Source organism: Pelophylax lessonae (assembly GCF_965119305.1).
Source record: "Pelophylax lessonae genome assembly, chromosome: 2".
Classification (NCBI taxonomy): Eukaryota; Metazoa; Chordata; class Amphibia; order Anura; family Ranidae; genus Pelophylax; species Pelophylax lessonae.
In genome coordinates this window covers 406,371,245-406,385,534 of record NC_138769.1, presented here as the reverse complement: position 1 = coordinate 406,385,534, position 14,290 = coordinate 406,371,245, and the positions used below count along the sequence as shown (strand labels likewise).

The following is a 14,290-nucleotide window of genomic DNA, read 5'->3' as shown; positions in this document are numbered from 1 at the left end:
TGTAAAAAACATATTCACAATATTAGAATGGCGGCACTGTGATAACAGAATGCTGCCCCACTCCTAAGTCTCTGCATGGAAGAACACAAAGAGTGCCTCTAAGTGCAGTATTTATTGATGACAATGGAAGCACAGAATGTAGTAACTCACATAAAAAGTTTGATATCAAAGGCTTGTGATGGCTCCGGTGGAGGGAGGCTGTAAAGTCCAGGTGTCCCGGAAAAATGGATGTAAGCAGCCAATGAGATGGAACCGGTAGATGGAAAAGACTGGCCGGGCGTCTTCCGGGTTCAGCTGATGTCCAGGGACCAGATTGGAATGCAGCATACGCCACGTGGCGTCACCAGAGCAAAGGGTGACATGACGCGTTTCGGAGCATGCGCCAAGCTCGCAATGGGCATGCACGCTCTTTTTTCAAGTGTGGGATCGAATAACAGAGGAAAAAAAGCCTGGTATATGTAGGGAAGAGAGACAACAAGGGGGGGTGGCTATGCTAAATCAATAGTGGTAATTGTGTGATCATAATACTAAACTAGGATAGAACATATAAAGGGATGATATCAAATCTAAGAACATGATAGCATAAAATACATATATATGACAACATTATAAATCCATAATGAGGATAGAAGATATATATGTATAGTGTATAGTTGGAGAAAATGGAAAATAATAGATAATAAATAATAGTGAATGATAAATAATAAATGATAAAAATAATAAAAGTAAAAATAATAATAATGGAAATAATAATAATAATAATAAAAAATAATAATAATTATAATAATAATAAAATTAATAATAATAATAATAATAATAATAATAAATAATAATAAAAATAAGGATGAGAACTCAATGACATGAAAATGAATATGGATGGATGGGAAAAATGCACGTAAACGTAATAGATAATGTAAATCATGCATACACGCCCACACGTGTGAGTGCATGTGCTAGGGCATGTACACCGGTGAAGGACATGAATACATAAATTCATAAATTGTAAAGGATACGATATTGCTAGAATCAACCGTCATAAATAGTCAATAAAAAATCAATAAAAAAGGTTATAAAGGTTGATTCTTGTAATATCGTATCATTTACAATTTATTGAATTTATGTATTCATGTCCTTCACCGGTGTACATGCCCTAGCACATGCAATAACACGTGTGGGCGTGTATGCATGATTTACATTATCTATTACGTTTACGTGCATTTTTTCCATCCATCCATATTCATTTTCATGTCATTGAGTTCTCATCCTTATTTTTATTATTATTTATTATTATTATTATTATTATTATTATTATTGTTTATTATTTTTTATTATTATTCTTATTTCCATTATTTTTATTTTTATTATTTTTATTTTTATAATTTATTATTTATCATTCACTATTATTTATTATCTATTATTTTTCATTTTCTCCAACTATACACTATACATATATCTTCTATCCTCATTATGGATTTATAGTGCCTTCTATATATATATATATATATATATATATATATATATATATATATATATATATATATATATGTATTGTATGCTATCATGTTCTTAGATTTGATATCATCCCTTTTTATATGTTCTATCCTAGTTTAGTATTATGATTAGTGTTGAGCGAACACGGACTGTATTATTCGTGTTCGTACCGAATAATTGGATTTTTGTTACCCGAACACGAACACGGACACTTTACTGTATATTCGGGTAAAAATCCGTGTTCGGTCGTTTTATTTCCGGGTTTTGCATGCTTTGGCGCTCTTTTCATGGCGGGCTTTCAACAGCCAATCAACAATCGTTTAACTGGTGTGCCTTAAGCCATCCCAGCCATGCCTGCAAATGTCTCAGTAGCTGTGATTGGCCGTCTGAAGCATGTGACCAAGTCTTTATAAGTTCGAGGCAGCCGCAGCGGCGTCATTATGCTGCTTAGATCAGGGACAGAGCACACATCAACGTGCTGGCTGCTGATTAGGGAAAGATAGGCAGGAAAAAACCATTTGTGTCCGGATAGAATTGAGGGACAGGTCGGAGTGTTTAGGCAGGGCGAGTTGTAGGCATTTTAGGGATAGAGTAAAATATAAAACTACCTGCGCTGCTCCCCGAACCAAATAAGTATATATATATATATATATATATATATATATATATATATATATATATGTATAAATAAATATTGTGCTTAAGGTGCTAGTGCTTAACTCAATATGCGTAATACCTATATCAAAATTACCAGTCCATATGTATAACAAACGTGAATAAATAAATAAATATGACACAATAAATGTGAAAAATTACCAGTCCATATGTATAACAAAGGTGAATAAATAAATAAATATGACACAATAAATGTGAACGGTTGTCTTCTTCTTGTGCTCAAAAGATTAAAAACAGTGACAGTCTTTGTGCATAAACATAAGTCCAAAGTGCTGCGTGCTCATATATAAAAAGTGCTGGTGCTCTTTGTACACGAGTAGGTGCTCCCCTCTTGGTCCCCTACTCACCAGAAGCCAAATAATAAAGCGCTTTCAAAATATCCTTTGAAGATAAATGCCTTATTGGACCACCAATTCAACAGCTTTGAAGGTATACTGTAGATCACAACATCCAGGTGATGCTCAAAAAAGAAAGAGATGCTGGCATCGTGAAGTATGTAAAAACTTTATTCGATGCACACAATACAGGTTACACTTACAATTTAGCAGAGGTTCACACGCCTGAAAACCATCCCACGGGTCGCCACTCAGAAGGCTGTCCTCACTCCCCGTGTCTCCGTAATCCAAAGCCTTATCAAAAGCCTTTTTGATAAGGCTTTTGATAACGCTCTGTGCGAGGAGCGAAACGCGTCAAGCTATTCGTCCGAATATATACTACGCCTGACTGCATCCAGCTTCCGGATTACGGATTATGGTGCAGTGAACACAATCTTTGTGGGGTACAGTGAACACAATCTTTGTGGGGTGCAGTGAACAAAACCTTTGTGGGGTACAGTGAACACAATCTTTGTGGGGTGCAGAGAAGACAATCCTTGTGGGGTGCAGTGAACAAAACCTTTGTGGGGTACAGTGAACACAATCTTTGTGGGGTGCAGTGAACAAAACCTTTGTGGGGGTACAGTGAACACAATCTTTGTGGGGTGCAGTGAAGACAATCCTTGTGGGGTGCAGTGAAGACAATCCTTGTGGGGTGCAGTGAACAAAATCTTTGGGGGGTACAGTGAACACAATCTTTGGGGGGTACAGTGAACACAATCTTTGTGGGGTGCAGTGAACAAAACCTTTGTGGGGTACAGTGAACACAATCTTTGTGGGGTGCAGTGAACAAAACCTTTGTGGGGTACAGTGAACACAATCTTTGTGGGGTGCAGTGAAGACAATCCTTTTGGAGTGCAGTGAACACAATCTTTGTGGGGTACAGTGAACACAATCTTTGTGGGGTGCAGTGAACAAAACCTTTGTGGGGTACAGTGAACACAATCTTTGTGGGGTGCAGTGAACACAATCTTTGTGGGGTGCAGTGAACAAAACCTTTGTGGGGTGCAGTGAACACAACCTTTGTGGGGTACAGTGAACACAATCTTTGTGGGGTGCAGTGAACAAAACCTTTGTGGGGTACAGTGAACACAATCTTTGTGGGGTACAGTGAACACAATCTTTGTGGGGTGCAGTGAACAAAACCTTTGTGGGGTACAGTGAACACAATCTTTGTGGGGTGCAGTGAACAAAACCTTTGTGGGGTACAGTGAACACAATCTTTGTGGGGTGCAGTGAAGACAATCCTTTTGGAGTGCAGTGAACAAAATCTTTGTGGGGTACAGTGAACACAATCTTTTGTGGGGTGCAGTGAACAAAATCTTTGTGGGGTACAGTGAACACAATCTTTGTGGGGTGCAGTGAAGACAATCCTTGTGGGGTGCAGTGAAGACAATCCTTGTGGGGTGCAGTGAACAAAATCTTTGGGGGGTACAGTGAACACAATCTTTGTGGGGTGCAGTGAACAAAACCTTTGTGGGGTACAGTGAACACAATCTTTGTGGGGTGCAGTGAACAAAACCTTTGTGGGGTACAGTGAACACAATCTTTGTGGGGTGCAGTGAAGACAATCCTTTTGGAGTGCAGTGAACACAATCTTTGTGGGGTACAGTGAACACAATCTTTGTGGGGTGCAGTGAACAAAACCTTTGTGGGGTACAGTGAACACAATCTTTGTGGGGTGCAGTGAACACAATCTTTGTGGGGTGCAGTGAACAAAACCTTTGTGGGGTGCAGTGAACACAACCTTTGTGGGGTACAGTGAACACAATCTTTGTGGGGTGCAGTGAACAAAACCTTTGTGGGGTACAGTGAACACAATCTTTGTGGGGTGCAGTGAAGACAATCCTTTTGGAGTGCAGTGAACACAATCTTTGTGGGGTACAGTGAACACAATCTTTGTGGGGTGCAGTGAACAAAACCTTTGTGGGGTGCAGTGAACAAAACCTTTGTGGGGTACAGTGAACACAATCTTTGTGGGGTGCAGTGAACACAACCTTTGTGGGGTACAGTGAACACAATCTTTGTGGGGTGCAGTGAACAAAACCTTTGTGGGGTACAGTGAACACAATCTTTGTGGGGTGCAGTGAACGCAACCTTTGTGGGGTACAGTGAACACAATCTTTGTGGGGTGCAGTGAACAAAACCTTTGTGGGGTACAGTGAACACAATCTTTGTGGGGTACAGTGAACACAATCTTTGTGGGGTGCAGTGAACAAAACCTTTGTGGGGTACAGTGAACACAATCTTTGTGGGGTGCAGTGAACAAAACCTTTGTGGGGTACAGTGAACACAATCTTTGTGGGGTGCAGAGAAGACAATCCTTTTGGGGTGCAGTGAACACAATCTTTGTGGGGTACAGTGAACACAATCTTTGTGGGGTGCAGTGAACACAATCGTTGTGGGGTGCAGTGAACAAAACCTTTGTGGGGTGCAGTGAACACAATCTTTGTGGGGTGCAGTGAAGACAATCCTTGTGGGGTGCAGTGAAGACAAACAATCCTTGTGGGGTGCAGTGAACAAAATCTTTGGGGGGTACAGTGAACACAATCTTTGTGGGGTGCAGTGAACAAAACCTTTGTGGGGTACAGTGAACACAATCTTTGTGGGGTGCAGTGAACAAAACCTTTGTGGGGTACAGTGAACACAATCTTTGTGGGGTGCAGTGAAGACAATCCTTTTGGAGTGCAGTGAACACAATCTTTGTGGGGTACAGTGAACAAAACCTTTGTGGGGTACATTGAACCCAATCTTTGTGGGGTGCAGAGAAGACAATCCTTTTGGGGTGCAGTGAACACAATCTTTGTGGGGTACAGTGAACACAATCTTTGTGGGGTGCAGTGAACAAAACCTTTGTGGGGTACAGTGAACACAATCTTTGTGGGGTGCAGTGAACAAAACCTTTGTGGGGTACAGTGAACACAATCTTTGTGGGGTACAGTGAACACAATCTTTGTGGGGTACAGTGAACACAATCTCATACTTCTGAAGCTTTGAGGGTGCTGCCTGTTCTATACTCCTCCTCCTCCTCCTCATCCATCCTTTTAGGTGTACAAACAATAGTAATTGGGGCCTAGTGTGCTTCTGTACGTGTGAAAAACATACACTTTTTTTGATCATATTTCCTATTCCGTTATTCAATAAAAACCTTTGGGGCTCAATTAAATTGCGGAATAGTCTGTGTCGGTACGTGTGAGATCCACCTTTCCAAGTTTTTGGGGTTCATCTCATACTTCTGAAGCTTTGAGGGTGCTGCCTGTTCTATACTCCTCCTCCTCCTCTTCCTCATCCATCCTTTTAGGTGTACAAACAATAGTAATTGGGGCCTAGTGTGCTTCTGTACGTGTGAAAAACATACACTTTTTTTTGATCATATTTCCTATTCCGCTATTCAATAAAAACCTTTGGGGCTCAATTAAATTGCGGAATAGTCTGTGTCGGTACGTGTGAGACCACCTTTCCGAGTTTTTGGGGTTCATCTCATACTTCTGAAGCTTTGAGGGTGCTGCCTGTTCTATACTCCTCCTCCTCCTCCTCCTCCTCATCCATCCTTTTAGGTGTACAAACAATAGTAATTGGGGCCTAGTGTGCTTCTGTACGTGTGAAAAACATACACTTTTTTTGATCATATTTCCTATTCCGTTATTCAATAAAAACCTTTGGGGCTCAATTAAATTGCGGAATAGTCTGTGTCGGTACGTGTGAGATCCACCTTTCCAAGTTTTTGGGGTTCATCTCATACTTCTGAAGCTTTGAGGGTGCTGCCTGTTCTATACTCCTCCTCCTCCTCTTCCTCATCCATCCTTTTAGGTGTACAAACAATAGTAATTGGGGCCTAGTGTGCTTCTGTATGTGTGAAAAACATACACTTTTTTTGATCATATTTCCTATTCCGCTATTCAATAAAAACCTTTGGGGCTCAATTAAATTGCGGAATAGTCTGTGTCGGTACGTGTGAGATCCACCTTTCCAAATTTTTGGGGTTCATCTCATACTTCTGAAGCTTTGAGGGTGCTGCCTGTTCTATACTCCTCCTCCTCCTCTTCCTCATCCATCCTTTTAGGTGTACAAACAATAGTAATTGGGGCCTAGTGTGCTTCTGTACGTGTGAAAAACATACACTTTTTTTTGATCATATTTCCTATTCCGCTATTCAATAAAAACCTTTGGGGCTCAATTAAATTGCGGAATAGTCTGTGTCGGTACGTGTGAGATCCACCTTTCCAAGTTTTTGGGGTTCATCTCATACTTCTGAAGCTTTGAGGGTGCTGCCTGTTCTATACTCCTCCTCCTCCTCCTCCTCATCCATCCTTTTAGGTGTACAAACAATAGTAATTGGGGCCTAGTGTGCTTCTGTACGTGTGAAAAACATACACTTTTTTTTGATCATATTTCCTATTCCGCTATTCAATAAAAACCTTTGGGGCTCAATTAAATTGCGGAATAGTCTGTGTCTGTACGTGTGAGATCCACCTTTCCAAGTTTTTGGGGTTCATCTCATACTTCTGAAGCTTTGAGGGTGCTGCCTGTTCTATACTCCTCCTCCTCCTCCTCCTCCTCCTCCTCCTCATCCATCCTTTTAGGTGTACAAACAATAGTAATTGGGGCCTAGTGTGCTTCTGTACGTGTGAAAAACATACACTTTTTTTTTATCATATTTCCTATTCCGCTATTCAATAAAAACCTTTGGGGCTCAATTAAATTGCGGAATAGTCTGTGTCGGTACGTGTGAGATCCACCTTTCCAAGTTTTTGGGGTTCATCTCATACTTCTGAAGCTTTGAGGGTGCTGCCTGTTCTATACTCCTCCTCCTCCTCTTCCTCATCCATCCTTTTAGGTGTACAAACAATAGTAATTGGGGCCTAGTGTGCTTCTGTACGTGTGAAAAACATACACTTTTTTTTTATCATATTTCCTATTCCGCTATTCAATAAAAACCTTTGGGGCTCAATTAAATTGCGGAATAGTCTGTGTCGGTACGTGTGAGATCCACCTTTCCAAGTTTTTGGGGTTCATCTCATACTTCTGAAGCTTTGAGGGTGCTGCCTGTTCTATACTCCTCCTCCTCCTCCTCCTCATCCATCCTTTTAGGTGTACAAACAATAGTAATTGGGGCCTAGTGTGCTTCTGTACGTGTGAAAAACATACACTTTTTTTTGATCATATTTCCTATTCCGCTATTCAATAAAAACCTTTGTGGCTCAATTAAATTGCGGAATAGTCTGTGTCGGTACGTGTGAGATCCACCTTTCCAAGTTTTTGGGGTTCATCTCATACTTCTGAAGATTTGAGGGTGCTGCCTGTTCCATACTCCTCTTCCTCATCCTCCCTTTAGGGTAGGAAAAAATTTAATCGGGCCTAGTCTGTGTTTGTACGTGTGAGATACACAGTTTTTTATCCTATTCCGCTATTCAATACACACCCTTTTGGTGTAAAAAACATTAAATTGCGGCATAGTTTGCATATTTGACTGTGAGATACACCCGTGCGATACTGTTGTTCTTTTGTTCCGCTATTCAATAAAGACCTTTCTAGGGCAAGATCTTAAATTTCAGAAATATGAGGAGAGCGTCAAATAGGGGCCGTGGCCTGGGTCGTGGTGCTGCTGCTAGAGCTCCTGTTGCAAGGAGAGGATGTGGTCGATCTGTGCCAGCTACGCGCACAAGTGAAACACCTTCCTCAAGTGTGAGTAGGCAACAGAACCTGCATCAGTATTTGGTAGGGCATCATACGCCCCTAGAAGTGATGAGGCCAGAACAAGTGGAGGCGATAGTAGATTGGTTTGCTGCTGACAGTGCCTCCAGTTCCTTCACATTGTCTCCCACCCAGTCTACTGCAGAAAGGTCACAGTTGGCACCTGCAGCCGATGTCCAACCGTCTTTCACCTCACCCCCTTGCAAATCAGGCAAGCAGTCTGAGCCCCAAGCCATACAGCAGTCTCTTCTTCTTTTTGATGACTCTGTCAGCAGGGTTTCCCAGGGCCATCCACCTAGCCCTGCCCCAGAAGTGGAAGAGATTGAGTGCAGCGATGCCCAACCACTTATTTCTCAAGATGAGTACATGCAAGGATCATCGCAGCACGTCTCCGATGATGACGAAACACAGGTGCCAACTGCTGCGGCGTTCAGCATTGTGGAGACTGACAAGGAGGGCAGGGGTGAAGACTGGGTGGAAGATGATGTGGAGGACGATGAGGTCCTCGACCCCACATGGAATGAACGTCATGCAGGTGACCTGAGTAGTTTGGAGGAAGAGGCGGTGGTCGCACAGAGCCACCAGCACAGCAGAAGAGGGAGCAGGGTGCAGAAGCGGAGCGGCCGTGCCCTAGACACTACGCCCGCTACTGCCCAACGCAGCAAGGGAACGAGCGCACCAAAGTCAGCTCAAAGGAGTTCTCTAGCGTGGAAGTTCTTTAGAAAATGTGCTGATGACAGGACACGAGTGGTTTGCACCCTGTGCAATCAGAGCTTGAAGCGAGGAATAAACCTTCTCAACCTGAGCACAACCTGCATGATCAGGCATCTAAGTGCAAAGCACGAGCTGCAGTGGAGTACACACCTTCAAAACCAAGAAACGTCTCTGGCTCATCCTGCTTCCTCTTCTGCTGCAGTCTCGGCCGCTCCAGCCACATCTGTAGTGATACCGGCACCTGCCACCCCGCAAACAGACGATCTGTCAGCAACACCACCACCTGGGTCACCAACAACCATCTCCACAATGTCCCGTGGAAGCGTTCAGCTTTCCATCTCCCAAACACTTGAGAGGAAGAGGAAGTACCCCCCTACCCACCCGCGATCCCTGGCCCTGAATGCCAGCATTTCAAAATTATTGGCCTTTGAAATGCTGTCATTCCGTCTGGTGGAGACGCACAGTTTTAAAAACCTTATGTCGGTGGCTGTCCCACAGTACGTCGTGCCCAGCCGCCACTACTTTTCCAGGCAAGCCATCCCTTCCCTGCACAACCAAGTGGGGGAAAAAATCAGGTGTGCACTGCGCAACGCCATCTGTGCCAAGGTCCACCTAACTACCGATACGTGGACCAGTAAGCACGGTCAGGGGCGTTATATCTCCCTAACGGCACACTGGGTAAATGCAGTGGCGGATGGGCCTGAGGCGGATAGCAATTTGGCGCATGTCCTTCCACCACCGAGGATTGCAGGGCGCTTCAGTTTGCCTCCTGTTCCTAACTCCTCCTACTCCGCTTCCTCATCCTCTACCGCCTCCTCATCCGGACAGCGTAACACCTTCACCACCAACTTCAGCACGGCCAGGGGTAAACGACAGCAGGCAGTTTTACAACTTGCCTGTTTGGGGGACAAACCACACACCGCGCAGGAGTTGTGGAGGAGCATGGAACAGCAGACAAATGAGTGGTTGCTGCCAGCGAGCCTCAAGCCCGGCCTGGTGGTGTGCGATAACGGGAGAAATCTCATAGTAGCTCTGGGCCTAGCCGGTTTGACGCACATCCCTCTCCTGGCGCATGTGCTGAATTTGGTGGTGCAGAGGTTCCTTAAAAACTACTCCGATATGTCAGAGCTGCTGCAGAAAGTGCGGGCCGTTTGTGCGCACTTTCGGCGTTCTCACCCTGCTGCTGCTCGCCTGGCAGCGCTGCAGCGTAACTTCGGCCTTCCCGCTCACCGCCTCATATGTGACGTGCCCACAAGGTGGAACTCCACCTTGCACATGCTGGAAAGACTGTGCGAGCAGCAGCAGGCCATAGTGGAGTTTCAGCTGCAGCACGCACGCGTGAGTCGCTCTGCGGAACAGCACCACTTCACCACCAATAACTGGGCCTCCATGCGAGACCTGTGTGCCTTGTTGCGCTGTTTTGAGTACTCCACCAACATGGCCAGTGGCAATGACACCGTTCTCAGCTTAACTATCCCACTTCTATGCCTCCTTGAAAAAACAATTCGGGCGATGATGGAAGAGGATGTGGCACAGGATGAGGAGGAGGAGGAGGATGAAGAGGTAACATTTCCAAGGCTTTCAGGGCAGTCATTCGCAAGGGGCTCCGAGGGTGGGTTCCTGCACACACAAACGCCAGGGACACAATTGTCCAGCAGGGGCACAGTTCTGGAGGATGAGGAGGATGAGGAGGAGGAGGAGCTGGAGGAGGAGATGGAACCATGTTCACAGCAGGGTGGCACCCAGGCCAGCTCATGGCCATCACTGGTGCGTGGCTGGGGGGATACAGAGGACACGGACGATACACCTCCCACAGAGGACAGCCTTTCGTCGCCTCTGGGCAGCCTGGCACACATGAGCGATTACATGCTGCAGTGTCTCCACAACGACCGCCGAGTTGCCCACATTCTAACTTGTGCTGATTACTGGGTGGCCACGCTGCTGGATCCCCGTTACAAGGACAACGTACCGTCCTTAATTCACTCACTGGAGCGCGATCGCAAGATGCGCGAGTACAAGCGCACGCTGGTAGACGCGATGCTGCTGGCATTCCCATCTGACAGCGGGGCCACAGTGGAAGCACAAGGCAGAGGAGGAGGAGGTCGCCAACTCAACCAGGGCACCGCCAGCACCTCAGAAGGCAGGGTTAGCATGGCCGAAATGTGGAAAAGCTTTGTCAGCACGCCACAACAAACAGCAGCACCAGCAGCTCAGATGGAACGTCTTAGCAGGAGGCAGCATTTTACCAACATGGTGGAGCAGTATGTGTGCACACGCCTACATGTAGTGAATGAGGGGTCTGCCCCCTTCAACTTCTGGGTCTCCAAATTGGGCACATGGCCTGAGCTTGCCCTTTACGCCTTGGAGGTGCTGGCGTGCCCTGCAGCCAGTGTATTATCTGAACGGGTATTTAGCACGGCTGGGGGTGTTATAACAGACAAGCGCAGCCGCCTGTCCAGAGACAATGTGGACAAGCTCACGTTCATTAAAATGAACCAGGCATGGATCCCACGGGACTTTTCCGTACCTTGTGCAGAATAGCAATGGATACCGACCTTACCCAGCCATTGTTCCATTTTTGCTCTTTCTCACTCTTTTGGGGTGTACCCTCATTTAAAATTTGTGAAAAGAAGCAGTGTTGGCTACCTCGTCCTCCTCCTCAGGGCCAAATTAACGTAGGGGCTATTGGAGCTGCAGCTCCATGCAGGCCCCTACCTTTTATATAGGCCCCGGGTTGGCCATATTCACTGTGACCGCTCTTCTGTCACTTGTAAACACAGAAGTCTGGCTTCTATGCTCGCTTCCCCAGGCAGCACCCTCAGAACCTCCCCACACAGCGCGAAGGCCGGACAAGGAGGGACAGTTGCCGATGCATGGATGTGTTTATGGGCTTCAGAGACAGCATCCCATGTTGAATTAGGCATGCATGGCTGCACCCTTCCTCCTCTGGGTGCATGCCAAGGCACGGCCCTTAAGGCCCTTCAAAATCCTCAGCACCAAGACCATGATGCTCTTAATCCGGCCCTGGTCCTCCTCCACCGCCGCTTCCACCTACACCGCCCATAGGTGTGCGCAGCCTATTGCATTAGGGTGTGCACCCCAAAGTTGAAATACACATGCATGTGTTTGCCTACATGTACATGGCCCCGATACATTACTCTCCCTGGTGGCAAAGAGAAATAGAGCAGAGCAGGTGCGAGGGAGATCTTTCCCATCTCCTCACTGGCAAACAGAGCGATAATGCTATGTGCCCTAGGTGATTAGGGTGTGCCCAGGTACACCAGGCACACCCTGTGCGCACGCCTATGACACCGCCACATCCACCACCACCTCAACCTCCCTCCTACTCCATATGGGCCTCGTCCTTCAGAGATGAAGAACATTGTTTTATTTTTCTGTTTTTTTTTTGTTGTTTTAAGTTATTTCCCTATCCACATTTGTTTGCAGAGCACTTGCCATGCTCTTAACTACGTTTTGCTGCCATTTGCAGCACTCTAGCCCTTTCCATTGGTGTTTTAGAGCCATTTTAGTGCCTTAAAGTTCGGGTCCCCATTGACTTCAATGGGGTTCGGTGTTCGGGAAAAGTTCGGTAAAAGTCCGGGACACGGACCCGGACTTTTTTTTAAAGTTCGGCCGAACCCGTCGAACACGGACATCTAGGTGTCCGCTCAACCCTAATTATGATCACACAATTACCACTATTGATTTAGCATAGCCACCCCCCTTGTTGTCTCTCTTCCCTACATATACCAGGCTTTTTTTCCTCTGTTATTAGAGCGCGCATGCCCCTTGCGAGCATGGCACATGCTCCGAAACGCGTCGTGTCACCCTTTGCTCCGGTGACGTCACGTGGCATACGCTGCGTTCCAACCTGGTCCCTGGACCTCAGCTGAACACAGAAGACGCCCGGCCATTTTTTTCCGTCTACCGGTTCCATCTCATCGGCTGCTTACATCCATCTTTCCAGGACACCTGGACTTTACAGCCTCCCTCCACGGACCACCGGAGCCATCACAAGCCTTTGATACCAAACTTTTTATGTGAGTTACTACATTCTGTGCTTCCATTGTCATCAATAAATACTGCACTTAGAGGCAGAGCTCTGTGTGTTCTTCTATTTGTTCCTATCCACAGAATTGACTTCCCTGTGTCTCGGAGCCAGCCCTTGTAAGTTTATTTTCTCAGAGCGCTTGTTTTCTCCTCTCACCACTAAGTCTCTGAGTGGGATTACAGGAGGGTGATGTTAAAATAAATATAAGGATATATACTAGTTTTGTGTAAAAGTACATTTAAAGCTCCTCCCTGAGCATACGTTACCCCCCCAAACATATTCTATGATTGTAAAGTGATTATTGAACCTCATAGATGTAATATTTTAGCTTCTGCATTTAATAGTCTAAAAAACCCCAAAACTAACATACAGTGCCTTGCGAAAGTATTCGACCCCCTTGAACTTTTTGACCTTTTGCCACATTTCAGGCTTCAAACATAAAGATATAAAACTGTAATTTTTTGTGAAGAATGAACAACAAGTGGGACACAATCATGAAGTGGAACGAAATGTAACAAATAAAAAACTGAAAAATTGGGCGTGCAAAATTATTCAGCCCCCTTAAATTAATACTTTGTAGCGCCACCTTTTGCTGCGATTACAGCTGTAAGTCACTTGGGGTATGTCTCTATCAGTTTTGCACATAGAGAGACTGAAATGTTTGCCCATTCCTCCTTGCAAAACAGCTCAAGCTCAGTGAGGTTGGATGTAGAGCGTTTGTGAACAGCAGTTTTCAGTTCTTTCCACAGATTCTCGATTGGATTCAGGTCTGGACTTTGACTTGGCCATTCTAACACCTGTATATGTTTATAAAAGACCTGAGACTGGAACGGAGATTTGTCTTCCAACAAGACAATGATCCAAAACATAAAGCAAAATCTACAATGGAATGGTTCACAAATAAACATATACAGGTACAATATATAACCCACCATAAGGAGGATTCTTTACCCAACTGCATATTTGGGTAACAAACACCTCTATGATACAATTGTCAAAACTTTTTTCTCATCTTTTTGTGATCTTACAACAGTAGTGAAGCTGAACAGTGGGGATACATAGCCAGAATCAATAGTATTTACTTTCTATGCACAGAAAACTATTCATATTTGAGCAGGATTTTTCAAGCTAATTATCTATAGACAGTTCTGTTTAAAATATAAAGCATACTCATGCTTAGAATTGATCTAAGCATTTCTTTACTTATACAGTATATTTTTTATTTACATTAGCAGATTGGGAGACACAGCAGGTCAATGTTCTGTTCACTTGCTCATTTTTATGGCAGTCT

The 14,290-nt window shown here is 44.9% G+C and overlaps 1 protein-coding gene across 1 annotated transcript in view; it reads left to right on the top strand.

Annotated features, from left to right (window-relative positions):
* The window catches only part of LOC309548132 (uncharacterized protein), a 707,228-nt gene that overhangs the window by 681,300 nt on the left and 11,638 nt on the right, over positions 1–14,290 (top strand). The window lies entirely within an intron of this gene.